Consider the following 22,548-nt stretch of genomic DNA (forward strand, 5'->3'; position numbering starts at 1 on the left):
TAAGAGCGGGCGCGAGAGATAAAATTTGGGGGCTTTTGTTCTTTTAATATATGACTATGCCTAGGCACTACAGAGGAGGTTTCAGAAAAAAAACTCAATTTTTTTTTCCATAACGTATGAATGAGGTTCCGCAATTATCGTGGTGAATTCCCCCTACGATATGGAGAAGAAAAATGTGAAAACGCAATATTGCACACATTGGCCAAAGTTCAGTTTTTTCGAAGCTCGGGTGCTCCTATCTACATACATGTAAAGGAGGATTCGTTTTTCTCGGCAACCACTGCACCAAGTTTGGTGAGGTTTGTTACATTTAAAAGAAAAACCTAAAATCTAGTGATTGCTGGTTTCGAATTGTTATTAAAGTTTGTGTTATATTAGTTTTTATTAAAATTTAGCAAAAATAAAAAAAATAATAAAACGAAACTATCAAGTTTACAACTACATAACTCAGCATTGAGAAATGATACCACAATTCTGTGAATTGCATGTAATAGTACATCTAAAGCGGACAAAATGTATATGTTACGCATGAATATAAAAAATTGGTAATAAGGAAATGCAGCTTTTGTAGAACCCCTGTGCACAACGTAACAAATTCACGTAAGATATAAGGTAATATATCGAATTTGCTCGCTTTCATTGGTCTAATGGATGCCGTTTACAGAACCGCGATATTTGCTTTGATGTACAATTATTAATTTGCAAACTTCGTGCTTCTTCCAACAACATTCAGGCCCTAAACCGAAATTCCGATTCCAACAGTCACTAGAATATAATTTTCTCTCTCAAATGCAGCACGTTTAATTAAAATCGTTCCAGCGGTTATCTCAGGAAAACGTTTTGGCGTTTTACATGTATTTCAATAGGCCGCACCGGAGTTGCGCCAAAGCTTAAGCTTCTTCTTAACAGCATGGAATGTATATTTACAGATATGTAAATATAAACTTGTTTGTAAAGCTTTCTGGATATCGGGCCCATCCTCACGTTCCCTCAATCCTCGACGGATCAAAGTATATTCCACGTCTGCGGATCCCGAGTCGCAACATGGGGGCCGCAGGGCCAGACGTATATGCAACGAAGCCTGGTGTCAGCCTTACACACGTAGCAAAAGCAGTGGCGTAGCCAGAAATATTGTTCAGGGGGGGCTCACGTAGCAGCTCGGCCTCCTCGTTATGGATTTGTCGAGGAATCAAATACATGAATAATAACTGCATTGTGATTGCCAAAGATGCCGCAAACAAATTCTTGCACTCTACGCACTGTGAAGGCAAGTACGATGTGTATTTTTTCACGGAAGAATACACTCGTATGTCCCTGAAATTGTACCCAAAATAACTTATATCAATGCTTCCAATTTTTTATTGTCTATTTAATAAGTAAAGAAAACATCGCATGAACTTTACAGTTGGAAACCAGCAAAGCAGTGCATGCCGCTGATATGAAAAATGTAAAGGCCATGAAATGAACAACTTGAGGGCAAATATTTAATGAAACATTGTCATTTAAGAACCTTGTTTACGTTTTTGTACAAATTAAACGGCCAGGAAAACATCTCAATGACGCTGCCCTTTGTTCCAATGTATTGCGCAGGAGCAGCTGTCAGCGGTCGTGTATTGTAACTGCACCGAAATTATAGTCGCAACAGAGAGCACATATAAAAAGAAGGAGTACTGCAAAATATACGAGTGCGAGTCAAATGAAAGTGAGCCAATGCGAATATACGCTGCTTTTAACAGCGCAAAATGTATACGAGAGAAGAGACAAGAAGACGACACCACAATCGCTTGTGGTGTCTTCTTGTCTCGTCTCTCGTCTACATTTTGCGCTGTTAACAGCAGGATGGAAAACCAACAAGCCCAAGCTGCTATTTTAGTGAATATATGAGAAACGGGATACTTTATTTAAAAGTCGTCTTCATGACCATTTAGACATTTGTACCACTGACTAACGAGTCGCGTGATTCCCGTCTCATAAAACTCCTTGGGTTGCTGCTTCAAAAAGCCTGTAACTGACTTTCACGTTATCGAACGACACGAATCTGGTTTCCTTGAGCAGTTTTTTTTTAATTGCCCGAAATTGTGCAAGTCGCAAGGCGACAGGTCTGGGCTCTATGGCGGATATTGCAGCATTTCCCACTTGAACGTTGCCACTTTTGCGTTAACCACATCCGCGACGTGGGGACAGGCATTGTCGTGGAGCAAGCTGACCCCATGTGTCAATGTTCACGTCGTTTGTTCTTGAATGCGACGTGCACCTGATCCGGTGTTTCACAATATTGGAAACGATTGATAGTCTCTCCAGGTTTAGCAAATTCGATCAGTAATGGCTCCTGACGATAGAAAAAAAGTCGACAACACGTTTCCGGCGGAAATGATGGCCTTTGCTTTCTTTGGGGTGGGGAATTTGAATGTTTCCACTGTAACCTTTGCTGTAGTCCATGAGTAGTGGCACCATGATTCGTCTCCGGTCACACCTGCGGACGAGAAATCGTCACCCTCATTGTGATACCGGATCAGATGAGTCAAGGCAGCGCCGAACCTCTCCGTCCTCTGGCGGTGTTTCAAAATCTTGGGCATCCATTGCGCACACAAGAGCCGATAACCGAGACGTTCATGAATTATGGTGTGAATCGAACCGTGGCTAATGTTCGCACGCTCTGCCAGTTCATCGATTCTTATCTTGCGTTCTAGTCTAATCAGCTCACCAACCTTCGAAATTTAGTCGCTTGCACGGCGGCTTTGGTCCGATTTTGGATCGTTTTAGCATCTTTCACGTCCTTCTTTGAACCGTTTGCTCCAACGCTTCACAGTGGCCAATGAAAGGTGATGTTCAACATGCATGGCAGCCATACGGTGACAAATTTTTGGGATGGTGAACACCTTCAGCTGTCAAAAATCTCACGACACGACGCTGTTCAACTTTGGGAGCCTCTATTATGTCACGAAACCATGCTCAACCCAGTGTACGAAAGCATTAAAGAACATTTATCGTCACACCTGTGTGTCACTTTTGTAAATGAGAGATGCCGGTGTGCTACGCGCATGCCTCGCAGATAATGAACCGAACCATTATTGCGCGGGATGGCTTGGTTCGCTTTAATTTGAGTCGCTCTCGTAAATTGGCAATGCGAAGACTCAATGGAACATAGAAATCCGAAGATACAGCTTGATAAAGCGCAAAAGGTGTCACTGGAAACAAAGTTTGTCACTGGAAACAAAGTTCACTGCACGTATACACGAAACCTCTCAACAAGATATTTAAATACACGCATATGTCTCCAGTAGATCTACGCATCTAAGAAAAAGTCACTATATGTAATGCGTTAAACACGGCAAATAAACATGTTGCGCAACCACAGATTCACATATCTCAGACTCCCAAGGCCCGCGCCCCTTTCTTCCACTCCCCCTGAAGTATCGCGCGCGACTGAAGGCGGCGGACTTCCTCCCCGCTTTTCTCCCTTGCGCACACAAGACTGGGCCACCATCGTCGCCTCAACCGCCCCCCCCCCCTCCTACGCTTTCACTCGCACATACAGCTCGCGGCGTGCGGTGACGATGTTATCAGCCTTGGACTTTATACGGACCATGACGGCGACGGCAGGAATTGCGCCTGGAGTGTCCATATAAATATTGATACTTGTTGTGCGCAAACAAACAGAGACGAAGAATAGGGGCAACACAAGGACGAGCGCTTCCATAACGAGCGTGTCCATATAATTGCTATCGTAATAATATACTAAGAGTATCCGGCAACTGAAGCGTCCCACGGCCCATTACTTTCCGCTAAAGTAAGAAAGCCGAACTTTCACCATGCGACAATTCGCTGCGCCACAGCTATGACTTCTTTTCTTCTGTGGGTCGGAGGCACCGTGTTGGCCACAATCTAATACCTACTTCGGACACCTAATTCGGCTACCGAAGGAATATCAAAGAAAACATGAGACGCTAGGCTCCACAGAGAACCATAAGCGTAGTGCTCGGAGAGGTTGCGCTCAAGCAAAAGCAGTGCAATCCGTTGAGTCCCCACAGTGATGGCAGTAAACGACCATTGTTTATTTTTCTCGTCTGCTAGCCAGAAAGCGTCCCTAACTCTGCCAGGCGAAAATCCACTCGGCCAGAGAAAAATGAACGTGCACTGAAGTGCGTCGCGCGGTGGTCGAGGCAACACGAGAAAAACGCATGCGCACTGGCTGGCTCTGGCAACCCAAGGGTAGCGAGAACAAGAAAATTGAAGAAGCTCAAAGTGTCCTAGTGATTAAAAGTCAAAGGAGAAAAAAATAAATAAGAACTTTGTTAGCTTTGATGGCTTTAGTGTGTTCAAATGGATGCTTTGGCGCAGGTGAAGAAGTGTTGATATTCATTTCTGTGCCATAATGCCACAAATGAACCACCACAACGCTTCGTCTCATCGGAGCTCGCTGCGTGCTTTGTCAACTTGTCTGATAGTGTGTTGATTTGGCATGTCTCTTTGTATGATGCGATGTACAATTTCAAAAGTGAATGTACCTTTGGCGTCATATGCTTACAACAACATTAAACCCACAATGTTATGACTTCAAAACCTAAAGCATGACTTTGGAAATGTCAATGCACCTTTCGCAGCAACCGTTTATGAGACCTTTATACCCATAAAGTTTCAGAATTGAAATCCATGTGTTCCGTAGATTCCGCTGCCTCTGCGAGATGCCACGACGAATTCACTGGCCATCAAGAAGCCCTTGAAACTTTGTGCTTGGATGGGGCTCCTTTCATTATGATACTCGAGGTGCATGGGCGTTGCCACGCAATCTAGCTCGAGTTCGCAATGTTCGCGCTGAAATGCATTTTCGAGCGTGACAAAGGTGTTCTAGACCAAATCCAGAATGATTTCCGGCACCGAGGGTTGTTTTGGTCGGCGGCGCATAAGAGCACGAAAAAATTTCGAGGGTGGGGGCTGAAGCTTCATACGCACCCCCTCACCTGCCCCTGGCTACGCCGCTGGCCGCATGACAAGAAGCTGCGTGAAGCTTGGCTCGCGAAACTTAGAATTGGCAAACAGCCATCGGCTACAACGCGAGTATGCCGCAAGCACAGGCACCAGGAACATTTCTGCTACGACGCCGGGACTGTGATGCTCGGCGAGTAGCAGAAAACGCGCACTGAGACGCTCACCCACACCCGCTGCCTGGCTAATGCCACGATGCTTTATTTGTTCTATGAACTTGTTGATGCTAGATTCTGGCAAGTTCACTGGAATGGAAAGCGAGCGGTAAGAAGCATGTTAAAAAAGGCATGGCACATGGTATGAATTAACGTACTGGATTACGAAAAAGAAGCAGCCGGAAATCGCATAGTGAGTAGGCCGATAAACATACAGTGCGACGCAACTTCCAAGAAAAAAAGAAGATTGAATTGTCGCGACGGCACATCACAGTCGCCGCAGGCGTCAAAGTCTCTATAACGAAATTGTTTTTAACAGTTCTGATAGCGTCCACGCAACAATGGTTGCTTGTGTACTGTAAAATGCTCATATTCGGCGGCCTAAAAGCTCACTGCACGGTTCTAAAGCGCGCTCGCAGCGAAAGCAAGACCTTGTGCGTGGACATGCCTGCAGATGCGCAGCCGGTCGCTGCGAACCCGTGCGATCGCTGCATTGAGGCTCCATTCGGTTTATACAGACAATATAAGAACATATTTCACATAGTTTTCTGTCAGCATTTGCCTAACTTCCACGCAAGAAGCCGGTTCGGGAGACTCCATCGCGGTGAGCGCACAGAGTGGCGTTCACTGTACGTATTCAGTCAAAAGATACAGTATGTAAATGATTCTGTGCTTCCAGTTTGCCCAACATTAGTCTTTTGACAGCAGAAAGCTTCCCTCGGTTTGAGAGTACACACAGAAATCTCCAGGAGGCTGCAGTGTGGTGTTTTTGTTGAGCGCCGAGAGCGAAACCTTTGAGGAGCGTGCCGCAATATCCCTCATACTATGCATGGCAGGCTCTTCCGACAAATGGCGACTCCGTAAGACCTCACCCCCAATACCGACAAAGTTTAATCTGAACCACCTGTCTTGAGAAGAGCACCTGTAATGAGAGTAAAAATGGTGCTGATGGTGGTAATGATGGAAGAGACTTAATCGACTAGTGTTTCTTCGTTTTCAGGCAAAGCAGAAGGCACCTGCAAGCAACCAGTCATTCCAATTTTCAACAACTCTTTCTTTTAGTAAGTCACTTTCTAACGTCTAGTCATGCAAGTTCTTTTTCTCACTATAGCACAATGAACACACAGTTTTGTTCATATTCAGTTGGCTTGTTGTTTCTTGGGCATGAATTTGCATGTATGCTTTGTACATGTCATGTACAGTCAACCACAGTATTTTACACAACACGATATCTGAGCAAAAGCTGAATATCTGCGCAGCCTAGTATTTGCATTTACAGCAGTATATGTATGTGAACAACAGAGTGATGTTCGGTTTTACTGACTACGGTTACAGGCTGCTCGGTCGAAATTTCCGGAGTCCTCCACTACGGCGTGCCTCATAATCAGAAAGTGGTTTTGGCACGTAAAACCCCATAATTTATTTAATTAATTAGGCTGCTCGGCACTTGAACGTTTTCTGAGATTCCGTAGTCCGTAAACTTTTGTGGTTGACTATACAGAACGCAAGTGCAACATAACACTGACACGAAGGTTAAGTGGTGTAGCAGACAATGGCTGTTATGTTTGTGCCTTGGGATTTGGCTGACGGGAGGCCAGTGGTGTGGTGTGTCGACCGTGGAGGCAGCATTCATCCCCACATGGTGCCCGCTTCGGGCACATGACGTCTACGTGCACGGCTTGGGTGTCCTCACGGCTTCACGACGTCAACGACGGAAGCAACCGACGGCTCACGGACTGCTATTCGGCCCCTCCTCGTGCCGGCAGCAATGCCGCCCCCCCCTCCTTTGTGCAGCGGCGCCCAGGGGCAACCCTTTTACCGACCACCCAAGGACTATGTTTCAACCCCGTGCCTTGTAGATGATTCCCTTTGCCCTACGCCGGGCCATTCAACTTGCCCGGCGCACCATTCCGACCAACCCCCAGATTGGCCTGACGACGCAGCGCGGTGCCCGGAGGCGCCGGCCACTGAAAGCGGCGTTGGGACCACGGAGGCTGCTCGGACCCTCTCTCTCTCGACCTTGTTCGTCCTTAGGGACTGTCTGGGGAATCTGGGGACGGGAAGTGTTATTTAAGCAGCTTGCAGCTGCTCTGTTGGTCTCTCCTGATAACCACGCCAACTTGTACACATTGTATAAAGAATTCTTCATCGAGAAAGCTCTCCTCGTCTCTGACTCTGCGTGAAGTGGGGTCCAGACCTCCTGCCAGCCACGCATACCTCGGCACACGCAACAACTGGACGGCGAGCGGTGGCATCGAGCCTGAAGTATGACGGACGAAAGCACACCGAGATCACGGGGACAGACAGCTTAGGGCTGGTGAGTGTTGGCTTTGCTCTTTTGAGGGACCAGGCTGATGGATAGAGGTGTAATCCTAGTCGCTGGTAGGGACCTGCCGCAAAAGTGTGTGTTTTGGTACTTCTGGGTCGAGGCATTGTCACACCAGTGGTCCGTGATGGATCTCAAACGGTTGCTTAGAACTCAGCTCGTATCCCTTTGCGAGGAGCTAGGCGTTGAAGTTCAGCTTCAAATGACGAAAGCAAGTATCATTGAAGCGATTGAGAGCACGGATCTTGCGAAAGAGGAAATCGTAGAAATGTGGAACGAAATCCTAAGGCGCAAGGCGGACGAGCAGAAGCTAATAGAGCTTCACATAGAGAAACTTCGACTTGAAGTCGAGTTGAGAAAGACAAGTGTAGTTCCGGAATCAGAGGGAGCAGGTAGACATGACCTTTATGATCTATCTAAACTTATGCAGCCCTTCAAGGTTGGGCAAGACATAGGCCTCTATCTGGTAAATTTTGAGAGAACCTGCGAATAGTCAAACTTTGTTCGCAGCACTTGGGCGCGGTGCTTGCTTAGCTTCTTGCCCTGCGAGGCAGCAGATGTGCTTGCGAGGTTGCCTGCGGATGATTCTGACGACTATGATCAGGTGAAGGAGAGCCTATTGAAGCGGTTTCATTTGTGAGCAGAGGCATTCAGGCAGAGATTTCGAAGTCTGAACAAAAGGCAGGGCGCGACTTTTGCCGAGTTTGCTTATGAGTTAAAAGTTAATTTGTGAGAGTGGTTAAAGGGCGCCAAAGCTTTTGGCAGCTTCGAAAATGCGTTAGAAGTGTTTGCCTTGGAGCAGTTTTACTCAAAGGTGCCGGAGGCAATGAAACTTTGGATCCAAGACAGGGATCGTGTCGAGTCGATGTAGCAAGCCGCTGACCTGGCGGATCAGTATGCCTCACGCAGAGGAATTAAAGAGGAGGCTACGATCGCTAGTGCGGTGGAAAAGAGAGGCTGGGAGGGTACAGATAGGCCAAGTATTGGGAAAGATGCTGCGAAAGAAGTGGAGCCGAAGGTTCACGAGCAGCCGATAGGGGAACAAGAGAGAGAGATTTGCGAGAAACGTTCACAGAAGAGCTTGTTCGAAGAACGGAGGCCGGTGACATGCTTTAACTGCAACGAAACCGGTCACACAGCTGTCGGCTGCCGCAAACCAAAGGTTGTGTTCGCGTACGTTTCTGACTCGCAGACTAATGATGAGGTGTTCAAATCGCGCCTGTCTAAACTGCAAGTGAATGGGAAAAAGTGCAACGTGTTGCGGGACAGTGGAGTGACCATTGACTTGGTGCACTCAGATTATGTGAAGCAGGAGCAGTACAATGGCAAATGCGCTTGGATAAAGCATGTGTTAAGGGACACGAGTGTCTGCCTTCCGGTCGCAGATGTGCTCAGCGGGCCATTCGGTAAAGTGTGTACTGAGGTGGCTGTTTCTAACAAGCTGCCGCCGCAGTGCACTTGTTTTCTAACGGCACCGATCGCCTACTGAGGGACCAGGGTAAAGATAGGGTGGAGGGTCGCGTTCAGGCTCTAACGACACCTAAAGCGCGTGCCTTGGCTGCTAAACTGGAAATGAAAGAACGGGATACCGATGTGGAAGTGAGCAATCCACTCGGCGATGAGTGCAAAATTGAGCCAGAAAACCCTTCAATATCTGTGAGTAGTGAGGGAGAGACTGTTAAGCATGAGAGATTTCAGAAAATACAGAGGCGAAGGTTGTTAGGGAGTCAGGCAGAACAACCAGGCAAATCGAGTTCGAGAGCGCATTGATGAAGGACGCCGAATGCGTCGACGGGTTGTTTGTCCTGCTGTGTTCTAGCTCGAGGGATAGCATGCTAGAAAAAGTGACTAGAGAGGTTCTCATTAAGGAGCAAACAGGTCATTTCGCCCTCAACATGATGGAGGAAGTGGCGACAGAAATTCCGCGCCTAAGTGGAATGAACGAAATTACGGGTGCGGAAGGTGTGATGAGGGTCACTGCGTCTCAGGAATCTTTGACAGACATGCGATTGGCTTATCTAAATAACTTGGTAGAAGAGAACATGGATTTGTTTTCACAAAATCGAGGAAAGGCGGAACTGATGGCTCACGACATAGAACTCACATCCGAGACTCTAGTAAAATCACGAGCTTACAGTACGGCACCGACACAGCAGGAAACGTTAAAAAGAGAAGTTGAGCAGATGATAGAACTTAAGATAATTGAGCCTTGCGAAAGCTTCTATGCTTCTCCGCTCATTCTTGTAGAGGTCCCGGGTAGAGATCCACCACTTTGCATTGATTATAGGAGGCTGAATGCGATAACCAAAGATCAGATGTGTCCCATTCCCCAATATTCAGCACTAGCAGCTCTACTGACCGATCCCCTAAGAAAATCGGCTCCTGAAAGAGTAATTTGGGATGACGCCAAGGAGGACGCATTTCAGAGGCTCAAAGTGGCTCTCTCGGCTTCTCCCGTGCTACGTACACTGAACTACGACCGACCCTTAATTGTGCAGTGCGATGCAAGCAATCGTGAGTGGGGGGCTGTGTTGTGTCAGGAGGATGGCAATGGTGAAGAGCACCCAGTTTTATACGCGAGCCGAAAGCTCACGGTGCGAGAGGAGGCCTATAGCTCATCAGAAAAAGAAGGTGCATGCCTTGTTTGGGCATCTCAAAACCTAGCCTGCTACATTTACGGAACGACATTTGTCTTTGTGACTGATCATTGCCCGCTAAAGTGGCTGGGTCAAATGTCAGGCAAGAATCCCCGATTTTTAAGGTGGAGTCTAGCACGTCAAGAGCTGAGTTTCAGCGTGCGCTATCGAAAGGGAGCAGCCAATGTCAATGCTGATGGTTTAAGCCTCACCTTTTAGTTTATCTTGCCAGCTTGTACTAAATTTCTTTTGGTTGCAACTGTATACTTTTGCTTATTTGCCTTGTGAAGAAGCGAGAACACTTGTGTGACTGCCAGAAGTTAACGAAGTATAGGAGTTTTCACTGTAAACGTCAGCTTGGTCGCTTGGGGAGTATGGCTGGCGCTGCCGAGCCAGTGGTTTCCTTCTAGGTGATTTAGGAGAAAATCAAGAGACAGGAGGCGAAGCAGATCTCTTCCGTCGAGCAGCTGAGACTTCTCACCGTACGAGATCTTCCCCGTCGGTGGAGGAGCTGTTATGTTTGTGCCTTGGGATTTGGCTGACGGGAGGTCAGTGCAGTGGTGTGTCGACCGTGGAGGCAGCATTCATCCCCACATGGGGCCCGCTTCGGGCGCATGACGACTACGTGCACGGCTTGGGTGTCCTCGCGGCTTCTCGGCGTCAATGACGGAAGCAACCGACGGCTCACGGACTGCTATTCGGTCCCTCCTCGTGCCGGCAGCAATGCCGCCCCCCCCCCTCCTTTGTGCGGCGGCGCCCAGGGGCAAACTTTTTACCGACCACCGAAGGACTATGTTTCGACCCCGTGCCTTGTATATGGTTCCCTTTGTCCTATGCCGGGCCACTCAACTTGCCCGGCGCACCATTCCGACCGACCGCCACATTGGCCTGACGACGCAGCGCGGTGCCCGGAGGCGCCGGCCACTGAAAGCGCCGTTGGGACCACGGAGGCTGCTCGGACCCTCTCTCTCTCGACCTTGTTCGTCCTTAGGGACTGTCTGGGGAATCTGGGGACGGGAAGTGTTATTTAAGCAGCTTGCAGCTGCTCTGTTGGTCTCTCCTGATAACCACGCCAACTTGTACACATTGTATAAAGAATTCTTCGCCGAGAAAGCTCTCCTCGTCTCTGACTCTGCGTGAAGTGGGGTCCAGTCCTCCTGCCGGCCACGCATACCTCGGCACACGCAACATCACACAAGCAGGAAACGTGCAAACAGCACGTTCAATGTGGTGTATGTCCTATGTGTATTGAGTGCTACCACGTTTCAAGCTATATCTGAAATGGGTTATTCATGTTTTAATCTACGAGTTCGTCAGTTCATCGCAGGGAATAACTTATTTCAATGAACCAAGCAATTTTCTCATTAGCTGGAGATATACACCCGCGTCATCATTTAGAAGACACAGAAATTTTTCTAACAGTATTTGCAACTGTTCACATGAAGCAACAAAAAGCTGAGCAAGTTCGCATGGATTTATGGTACAGAAATGCAAGCACAGAAAACATGAACGAAAGAAGAACGAAAAGAATGGTGTTTCTGTTTTGCTTTTTGCTATTTTTGTATGTTGTATGTGCATACCATTGCTAATACCATGGTCTGTCTGCTTTTCATAGTCCACATTTCTTAATTAGCAATGTATGGGCATGTACTGTAATCACAAGTACGGGGCTCAATTTATAGACTTTCCGTTTTTTGGAATCACCGTGTTTTATTTGAAAAATACGGGTGATTCCGCGATCACAACTACGGCCGGGTTCATCTTTTTTCCATTTTAGGGAAAACACTTTAACGCGACAATGGGCCCAGTGTCGCAAAACATCCGATGTCGGTTTCGGACGTCGCTTGGCGAAAAATCACTCCGTAACACAACTATCAACGACCCCCGCGTGGCGCAGAAGCGTTACTGAACTATTTGAATACCTCAAAGCAAAATACGCGAAAAAAATTGTAAAGTACGACCTAAACACAACCTAAAGACATGATGGCGTCGGAGTTTAATTTGAATCTGCCAGAAAACGCAATTCTGTTACGCTGAAACCGAAACACAAACCCCCTTTTATGAGCGGCGCGGTCCGATCGATTTCTTGCAACACTAGGGTGCCTCGATGCGCGCGCCACCGCTTAGGGTGAGGACAGCCTTCGAATGGCTGCACGACGCCTCGACCTATTTAAACGCGCTCCCTCCGGCATTGCGTTGCCCGCACCGCCCTCGCCGCGCTCCTGTACGGGCGTATGCGAAGTCCTGCGGCGTTCACGCGGCTTTCTTTGACGTGGAATGCCTGGATGTTTCGTTCGCCAGTGCTCCAACCATTCGCGGAATGGTTGGAGGATGTTTTATGACAGCAGTTTAAGACAATGGCAACAAATCCAGCAAGTGGATGAAACAATTATGCCACGCGTGGACGCATGTTGTACACCTGGTGAAAAGAATAATATCGAAATCATGGGGGTTGGGCGAGTGGCTACTGTAGAAAATCGCAGACGCTGTACTTGTGTCCAAGGTATTGTACGGTATGAATTACCAGCAGAGCACAAAAAAGACAACTCATTGAATACAGGCATCGGGTAATAACAGGTCTTTGCGACTTTACCATGCTTGAAGGCCTCTATGAGATAGAGCGAACGAACAAGCACCTAGACAGAGTAAAGTTGGAGCCTGCAGCACGAATTCTTTGCCTCAAGAGCGCAGAACCTGTTCCCAAGATACCATGCCAGATAGCATATGAGATGCAAAGATGACTACCTCTCTCTTCAGAAACACAACCTCGGGAGCACCTGAACTTGCAACACAACAAGCCCATACTGTACAATATTGGGGCAAACAATTAGGCCAGGAGACTATATGCAACTGATAAACAGACAGAGGAGGTTGTTAATCATGAAGGTACAAGCAAATACCAGGCACATATAGTACACTGATGTGGCAATAGCAGTGTAACAGTAGTGTGACACTACATAAAATTAAACCCCATACAAGTGAGTACCATTCCATGTCATCTTACACCTAGAAACGCTGAGCTGAAAGCAATCAAAGCAGCACTTGTGGTGCAAATTACACCCTGCACAACACCCTGCACACCTGCATGAATTCACCAGAAACTGCCTGGACCCGCACGTCAAAGAAGATTGTCAGGAAAATCAGGAAATTCACATGCGACGTGCAAGCACATGGCCAAAAATTAAATTAGAGGATACATAGCCATGCAGATAATCCAGGAAACAAGCAGGCTTATGAGCACGACATAGGAACCGAAATCTGGATGAGTTGGTGCGTATTCATTATTAACTAAAGCGCAACAAATAGACAATGGACAAGAACGAAGCGCTCTTTGTCTTGACTTTGTTCTTGTCCATTGTATTACTGTTACACTATAGTTAATGAGTTTATGAGGCTGCACAGGAGAAGAATGATAACCCCGCCCAAGGCCCCGATTTCACATCCAAATCTAGGTGCGCGTATGCACACACGTACACACACATATATGATGCAAGAGTGCATAGCATGAAGCAGGATCAACAGGATGACACTAGAGACGGATGACGGCTAACTCCCAACTAAGGTTCGTTGTAAAAATGTGGCGATTTATACAGTTTACCAGAAAAAGAAAGACAGCTTTGAAGGCTAGATAAAAATTGGTACTTGATGCAACCAAACAAAAATGCTACAGAAAGAAAATAGAAAATGCAAAGACTGAATATTGTGTTCAGCCATTAACAGTTCGGGGAGCGATATTTAGAGAAGATGAACCTTACTGCTTTACGTTGTATCATTTCTAGCGCATCAATGTTAGTTTTAGTATAGGAATCCCATACAATAGCTGCATACTCGAGTTCAGGACGGACAAGAGAGGTGTAGGCGATAAGACGGGTTTCAGAAGGAGCGTGTTTTAATTTATGCCTGAGGTAGCAAAGCTTCTTAAAACCCGAGTCGCAAAGATTGGAGATGTGCGAGTTCCAACTAAGGTTACTGGCTATTGTAACACCGAGGTACTTATATTCATTCACCTCCGTAAGAGGTTTGGATGCTAGGCTATAGGTAAACGACAATTTATTAATTTTTCTAGTGATCTTCATATATACTGTTTTATCAATTTTAAGCTGCATATCCCAGCGCGCACACCAAGCTAGTATGTCTTGAAGGTTAGAGTTTAGAATAACTTGATCTTGTCGGCAAGTGATCTCATTAAATAGAAGGCAGTCATCAGCAAATAGTTTTATTTGTGCGGATTGAGTAACAGTGTCTACAATGTCATTAACATATATGTTAAATAATAATGGTCCAAGAACACTACCCTGGGGAACACCAGAAGTGACAGGAAGGGTGCTGGAAGAGCAATTATCAACTAGTACGAATCGCGTACGGTTAGAAAGATAAGCGCGAATCCAATTTACGAGATGTGAAGGAATGTTGAAATGTTCAAGTTTTTCTATTAGCTTTGCGTGCGATACAAGATCAAATGCTTTCCTGAAATCCAAGAATATGATGTCAGCTTGCCCTGATTTGTCGATAGTGCTAGCGAGACTGAACTACAGTGGTTAATTGGGTTACAGTGGAGAGGCCCTTTCGAAAACCATGCTTCATAGGAGATAGAACGGCTTTATCATCGAGAAATTTATTGATTTCAGAAGCAATAACATGTTCTAAAAGTTTGCAACAAGATGAGGTTAGTGAAATAGGACGATAGTTTGTCACTAGTGATGGATCGTCTGTTTTTAGTATCGGAACAATACGAGCAGAAAGCCAGTCGTTAGGAAGCGCCGCCGATGAAAGGGATGCATGAAAGATAATTACGAGAAAGCGAGATAGCATTTCTGCGTACCTGTGAAGAAACACGTTTGGTAGGTTATCAGGCATAGGAGATGATTTTGTTTTAATATTCAGAAGCATAGAAAATACGCCATATAAAGAAATAAAACTAAAATCATCGTTGTGTGCTACGCCATTCAAACGAGGGGAAACGGGCGAGTTCGAAAAGACACTGTTAAAATAAGCATTGAAGTGAACAGCAATATCTTGTTTAGCGACGACAGGATTGCCCTCATGCATAATATATGGCCAACTGATTTACTTTTTTTACTAAGATAATCGCAAAACTTGGAAGGAGCAGTAATGATGAAGTTAGGAAGGGTGAACTGGTAATAGCGAAGTTTAGCAACACTGATAGCCTTATTTAATTTTGCTTGGTAGGGTTCTACTATGTCACGAGTAATACCCTGTCGTCTTAGTCGCTTGAGCTTTCTCTTTGTGTGCACTATGTCACGCGTCATCCAGGAAGTAGCTCTATGTGTTTTCTTGGTTTTATTTGGAATAAAGTTGTCAATACAGTGCGTACAAATATTCTTAAATTCATCCCAAAGTTGAACGGTGTCATGCGCTAAGACGAAAGTCAAGATAATCCAGTATGCTCTCACCCTGGCGCATGAAAAATCTTTTACAGTAATAGTTTTACAATGAGTAGATCTGAGAGGATCAAGGTAGCAAGAAAAAGCCACAAGTTCATGATCAGAAATGCCATGTTCAACAGAGACAGAATAATTATCTAAAGTCCAGCTAATAAACACAAGGTCAAGTATTGAGGCAGAAGTAGTGCTAATTCGTGTTGGCTCAGTAACCACTTGCTGCAAGTTGTGCATCAAGATTATGTTACGCAACTGCTCATAATTTACATTAACATCAGCGCTAGGAGTTCCGTGAATCCAGTCAACTCCCGGAAGATTGAAATCACCTATGAGAAAATTGTTTTCGTGCACAAAAGACGCCATGTGATCACGCAGATCATTGAGAAATTGCGGAGCGGAATCGGGAGAGCGGTAAACAGCAAAGACCAAAACAGAATCATTATGGCATTGAATTTTTAAAGAGATCACTTCAAGATTATCAACTTGACGTAGGAGAACTGCAGAAACATCTTGTCTCACCAAAATAGCAACACCGCGACCTCTAGTAGGTCTATCACGACGGAAAGCACGGTAATTATAGGGAAAGACATTCGTATCTTCTATTTCGTCATGCAGCCATGTTTCTGTGATGACGATAATGTGTGGGTTACACGCAAGAATTATCGCGTCAAGCTGATCACTCATCTTGATAACACTGCATGCATTGATATTTAAGATTCGGAATTCTTGAGGGGGAGCAAGTCAGTCCTTTTTTGAAGTACTGCGATAGTCGTGGATTTTAATCCTGGTGTTCGTGGCATCATTCCATATAAAGTATTCATTGTGGACCCGCAGTTTCGCGTATATCAAAGTAACTTTCTTGCCCTCTTTTTTTTTTTCAGCCTTTGCGCTGTCCCAAAGAAATTTACGTTTTCTGGGGGTTTCATGCGAATGATCATTTTGTAGAGAAATTCTGGTCCCTTTTAGCTTGTGGGCGTTTTTTTTAGATTGCACGTTTTTCATTGAAGTCCTGAAAGAACATAATAACGGGTCTTTGTTTATCAGTCTTCCCTAAACGGTGGATTCTTCCAATCGAGCTGCAATTTACGTTTAGCATATGGGAAAATATGTCAGCCACAATTTACTGCTTAAGCTCGGTTTCTGTTTCAGCGGCTTCCTCCCGAAGGCCAAATAGTATCAAATTGGAATGCCTACTCCTATCTTCCAATTCTATTATCTTGGTTTCTAGAGATTTAACGGTTTGTTCGAGTTCATCAACACGAGCGACACGTTTTTCTAAAACAGTGAAACGATTGCCCCAATCAGTAAAATGTTTTTCCATATTATTCTGCTGCGCTCTAAGCATCGCCATATCTTCAACTAACTTAGTTTGTCCTGCCAGTATTTCTTGCAGCACTTTTTCAATATCGGGCCCTGGATTTGTCGCAACGTCACGGCACAGCAAAAGTAAACACATACAGTACATTTCGTAAGCAATACTAGCACAACACCGGGGGCACGGCAAGACCAAAAGACAGCGGCAATCGCTCTTAAATCAGGCAGAGTAGTAACTAACCTGCATGAAGCCGACGAAAGGCTTGTGAGGCCACATGCCCGCAGTTGGTCCACCATGCCCACTGAAATTGTGCAGCTGCAGTCGTCCTTTTGTACAGCAGCCCATTGATGTCACATGATGTGTAGGTGGCGCTATGGTTGGATTGCGCGGCACCAGAGCTGGCGTGACGTGGAAGGAAGGTGTTTCCTGATAACTCTCCATCGTTGCTGACGTGTTAAGAAAACACGAGGAAGGAACAGGCACATTTTTGCAGCTTGAAGATCCGGTAGAATAAATGTTTCGGTGATACGTCGCTCCGGTCAAACCAAGAACGAGCACCTGCATGAAGCAGAGGAAAGGCTTGGGAGGCCACATGCCCGTAGTTGGTCCGCCGTGCCCACTGAAATTGTGCAGCTGCAGTCGTCCTTTTGTATAGCAGCCCACTGATGTCACATGACGTGTAGGTCAGTGGCGTAGCCAGAAATTTTGTTCGGGGGGGCTAAGCCACTGGCCCCATATATATATATATATATATATATATATATATATATATATATATATATATATATATATATATATATATATATATATATATATATATATATATATATATATATATATATATATATATCCCTGTCCCCTGTCGGCACGTTGCAGCTCGGCCTCCTCAAAAGGAAGCTTTAGCTCGGGTGCTCCTATTTCAATACATGTAGAAGGGGAATTCGTTTTTCCCTGCAACCACTTCACCAATACTGAGGAGGTTTGTTGCATTTAAACGAAAAAGTTTAATTGTAGTGACTGCTTGTTTCGAATTTTTCATTTAGGTGGTCAATTAATTATTAAAAATTGGCCAAAAGCTAAAAATTTCAGAAATCGAAACTATCAAGTTTCAAACACCGTGACTCAACAATGAGAAATGATATCACAATTCTGTGAATTGCATCTAATAGTACATTTACAGCGGGCAAAATAGATATGTTACACATGAATCTCAATAAAATTTAGTATTGTGGAAATACGGCTTTTGCAGAACCCTTGTACACAACGCAACCAATTCACGTAAGATACAAATTGACATAGCAAACTTGTCCGCTTTGAGTGTTATAATAGATGCCGTTTACAGAACCACAATATCTGTTCTTCATGCTATTATGCCATTATGCTTCATGCTAGTAGTTTGTAAACGTCGTGCTTCTATTTTTTCGAACTTTCGAATTTTTCAAAATATCTTAAACAAAATTCAGGCCCTAAATCGAAGTCCTGTTTCCAACAGACACTAGCATTTAACTTTCTCTCTCAAATGCAACCAATTTCAATAAAAGCGATTAGAAGGATCATCTCAGAAAAGCGTTTCTGCGTTTTACAAGTATTTGAATAGGCCGCGTCGGATTGCGCCCAAGCAAAAGCTTCCTCTTAAACAATTTGTCGAGGGATCAAATACATGAATAATAACTGCATTGTCATTGCCAAAGATGCTGCAAACGAATTCTTGAACCCTGCGCACTGTCAAAACAATAAAATATGCATTTCTTTCATAAAAGAGTATACTTGTACGTGCCAAAAATTTCGTCCAATATAACTGATATCAATGCTTCCATATTTCTGTCTATTTATTAAGTAAAGAAAATATCACACGAACTTGAGAACTATATAAGTTCACAACCAGGAAAGCAGTGCATGCCGCTGATATGAAAAACTAAAAGGCAATGAACTGAACAAGTTGAGGACAAATATATTAATGAAACTTTGTCATTCAAGAACCGTGCTTACATTCCTGTATATATGCAATGGCCAGTGAAAAATCTCAATGACGCTGTCATTTGTTCCTATGTATTACGCAGGAGTAGCTGTCCCCTGTCGTGTATCTTGAGTAATTGCACCGAAGTTATAGTCGCGACAGAGAGCACGTATAAAAAGCAGGAGTTCTGCAAGATATACGAGGGCAAGTCAAATGAATGTGAGCCAACAACAGGGTACCTTATTTAAAAGTAGTCTTCATGAGAATTTAGACCTTTGCCCCATTGACTAACGAGTCACGTGATTCCCGTCTTATAAAACTCCTTGGGTTGCTGCTTCAAAAAGTCTGTATCTGGTTCTCTTAAGCTGTTTTTTTCGGTTGCCCCAAAATGTAGAAGTCGCAAGGTGACAGGTCTGAGTTGTATGGCGGATGTTGCAGCGTTTCCTACTTGAACTTTGCCAGTTTTATATTAACCATATAAGCGACGTGGAGACAGGCATTGTCGTGGAACAAGATGACCCCATTCGTCAATTTTCCACGTTGTTCGTTCTTGATTGCGACACGCTGCCGTTCTGGCCTTTCACAATATCAGAAACAATTGATAGCCTCTCAAGATTTAGCAAATTCTATCAGTAATGGACCCTGACGATCGAAAAAAAAGTCAACAACACCTTTCCAGTGGAAATGATAGCCTTTGCGTTCTTTGGGCGTGGTAAATTCGAATGTTTCCACTGTAAGCTTTGCCGTCGTGTTTCAGGCTCGTAGTAGTGGCACCAAAGTTCGTCCCCGATCACAACTGCAAACAAGAAGTTGTCATCCTCATTGTGATACCCGATCAGATGAGTCAAGGCAGCGCGAAACTTCTCCGTCTTCTCGCGATGGATCAAAATCTTGGGGATCCATTGCGCACCAAAGAGCCGATAACCGAGAAGGTCATGAATTATGGCGTGAACCGAACCGTGACTGATGTTCAGATGGTCTGCCAGTTCATCGATGCTTATCCTCCGTTCTTGTTTCATCAGCTCAGGAACCCTTGAAATTGTGTGGGGGCTGATTGGACGATGGTTTTGGCCCGGTCTTGGAATGTCTTTGCAACGTCTTTTGAACCGTTTGCTCCAACGCTTCACAGTGCTCAATGAAATGCAGTGTTCAACGTACACGGCAGCCATACGGTGATTAATTTCTGTTTTGGAAACACCTTCAGCTGTCAAAAACTTCGTGACACCGAGCTGTTCAACTTTTTGAAGTGTCCAATATGTGACGCAACTATATTCAACCCAGTGTATGAGAGCATTAAAGAACATTTTTCTTCACGCCTGCGTGTCACATTTGTAAATGAGACATGCCGTTCTCCTACGCGCATGCCTCGCAGATAATGAACCGAACCATTATTGCACAGTTAGGGTAGGCTTACTTTCATTTGACTCGCCCTCGTACATTAGAAATGCAAAGATACAATGGGATATACAAATGCGAAAATACGGCTTGATAAAGGACAAAAAGGGTCACTGGAAACAAAGTTCACTGCATGTATACACAAAACCTCGCACCAAGATATTTAAGTATACGTATAAGTCTCCAATGAGTCTATGTATGTAAGAAAAAGTAACTGTATATACTGCGTAAAACAAGGCAAATTAACATGTTGCACAATCATAGATTCACAGAATCCTAGATTCCGCCCCCATTCCATCCACTTCCCCCTATGTATTGCGCGCGACGGAAGGTGGCGCGCTTGCTCCCCGCTTTTCTCCTTTGCGCACACAAGACTGAGCCACCATCGTCGGCTCACCCATTCCACCTCCCCTCCTACGCTTTCACTCGCACATACAACATGCAGCGCGTGGTCACGACGTTATCACCCTTGGACTTTATACGAAACATGAGGGCGACGGCGACGGCAGGAATGCGCCTGGAGTGTCCATATAATTGCTTTCGCAATAATATAATAAACGTATCTGGCAACTGAAGCGTCCCGTCGCTCATTACTTTCCGCAAAAGAAGTATCAAAATCGAGCTTTCACCATGCGACAATTCGCTGCGCCGCAACAATGTATTTTTTTTTTCTGTGGGGCGGAGGCACCGAAAAGAAAAAAGAAATGCATAGGAAAGTATGTTGGCCAGAATCGAATGCCTACTTCGGGCACATAATGGGGCTACGGAAGGAATACCGAAGAAAAATGAGACGCTTGGTCCACTGAGAACCGTACGCATACTGCTCAGTATCCTACATCGGCGAATCAAGACTTTCCGGAAAGGTTCCGCTCAAGGAACGCGGTGCAATCCTTCGAGTCCCCACAGTGATGGCGGCGAGCGACCATTGTTTTTTTTTTTTCTCGTCTGCTAGCCAGAAAGCGTCCAAAACTCTGCCAGGTGAAAATCCACTCGGCCAGAGCAAACCGAACGCTCACCGAAGTGCACCGCGCGGTGGTCGGTGCCATACGAGAAAAACGTATGCGCTCTGGCTGGCTCTGGCAGCCCGCGGGTAGGGTAGCGAGAACAAAAAAAAAATTGAAGAGACTCAATGTGTCCTCGCGAATAAAAGTCAAAGTAGAAAAAATAAATAAGAACGTAGTTACTTTGGCTGGCTTTAGTGTCTTGACACGGATGTTCTAGTGTAGGTTAAAAAAAATATTGATTTTTTTTATGTGACATGACGGCACAAATGAACCACCCCAACGCTTCGTCTCATTGGACTTCGGTGCGTGGTTTAACTCGTCTGCTAGTGTGTTGATTTGGCTTGTCTCGTTGTATGTTCCGATGTAAGACTTTAGAAAAGTCAATGGAACTTTGGCGTCAAATGTTTATAACAACATTAAACCCACAAAATCCCGCAATTGAAAATCTAAAGCACAACTTTGGAAATGTCAATGCACCTTTCACATCAAGAGCTTATGACATTTATACCCATAAAGTTTCGCAATTGATATCCATGCGCTCCGTAGATTCTGTGGCCTCAGTGAGATGCCGCGGCGAGCCCGCTAACCATCAAAGCGCCCTTGAAACTTTGTGCTCGAATGGGACTGCTTGGCGTTATGTGACTCCAGGTGTATGGACGTGGCCACTAAATCCAGCCCGAGTTCGCAATCTTCGCGGTTAAATGACTTTTCGAGCGTCAAAAAGACATTCTAGACAAAATCCAGAGTGATTTCCGGCGCCGGGGGTCGCTTTGGTCGGCGGTGCATGGACAGCACGAAAAAATTTCGGGGGGGGCTGAAGCCCCATAAGCCCCCCCCACCCCCCCCCCCTGGCTACGCCCCTGGTGTAGGTGGTGCTATGGTTGGATCGCGCGGGACCAAAGCTGGCGTGACGTGGAAGGAAGGTTTTTCGTGATAACTCTCCAGCGTTGCTGACGTGTTAAGAAAACACGTAGAAGGAACAGGCACATTTTGGCAGCTTGAAGATCCGGTAGAATAACTGCGTCGGTGATACGTCACTCCGGTCGAACCAAGAAAGAGCATCTGCACAAGAAACAGAAACGGGTGTTTCAGACGCATGTTCACGATGCCCACGCCGTGTCCACTCACACGCATCCACAGCACACGCACCGCGAGGGACGAAAAAGGTTAGCGTTAACGTTGAATTTCACAACACAATATTCATTCCACGTTCAGTAATCACACAGATCCTTTGCGACTTTGTTCAGGGGCAGACGCGGGCTTTGGGGATGGTAACGTGTTGTTGCATTTGGTGCAAGAATATGGCTGCGAGCAGGCACCGCATGTTCGCAGTCACGATCATTTCTCCAGATGCTGACGCCGAGCACGGTTA

General features: G+C 45.4%; 1 protein-coding gene across 1 annotated transcript in view; it reads right to left on the reverse strand.

Annotated features, from left to right (window-relative positions):
• LOC135896800 (uncharacterized) overlaps window positions 1-22,192 on the reverse strand; it is a 183,139-nt gene extending 160,947 nt beyond the window's left edge. The window contains exons 1-2 of the mRNA XM_065425289.2: window positions 22,164-22,192; window positions 17,061-17,378 (exon numbers count right to left, since the gene is read on the reverse strand). The gene's annotated coding sequence lies outside the window, so the exon portion shown is untranslated. The remainder of the gene's footprint in view (window positions 1-17,060; window positions 17,379-22,163) is intronic.
• Window positions 22,193-22,548: the final 356 nt, after the last annotated feature.

The sequence above is a fragment of the Dermacentor albipictus genome, unplaced genomic scaffold (genome assembly GCF_038994185.2).
Source record: "Dermacentor albipictus isolate Rhodes 1998 colony unplaced genomic scaffold, USDA_Dalb.pri_finalv2 scaffold_11, whole genome shotgun sequence".
NCBI lineage: Eukaryota > Metazoa > Arthropoda > Arachnida > Ixodida > Ixodidae > Dermacentor > Dermacentor albipictus.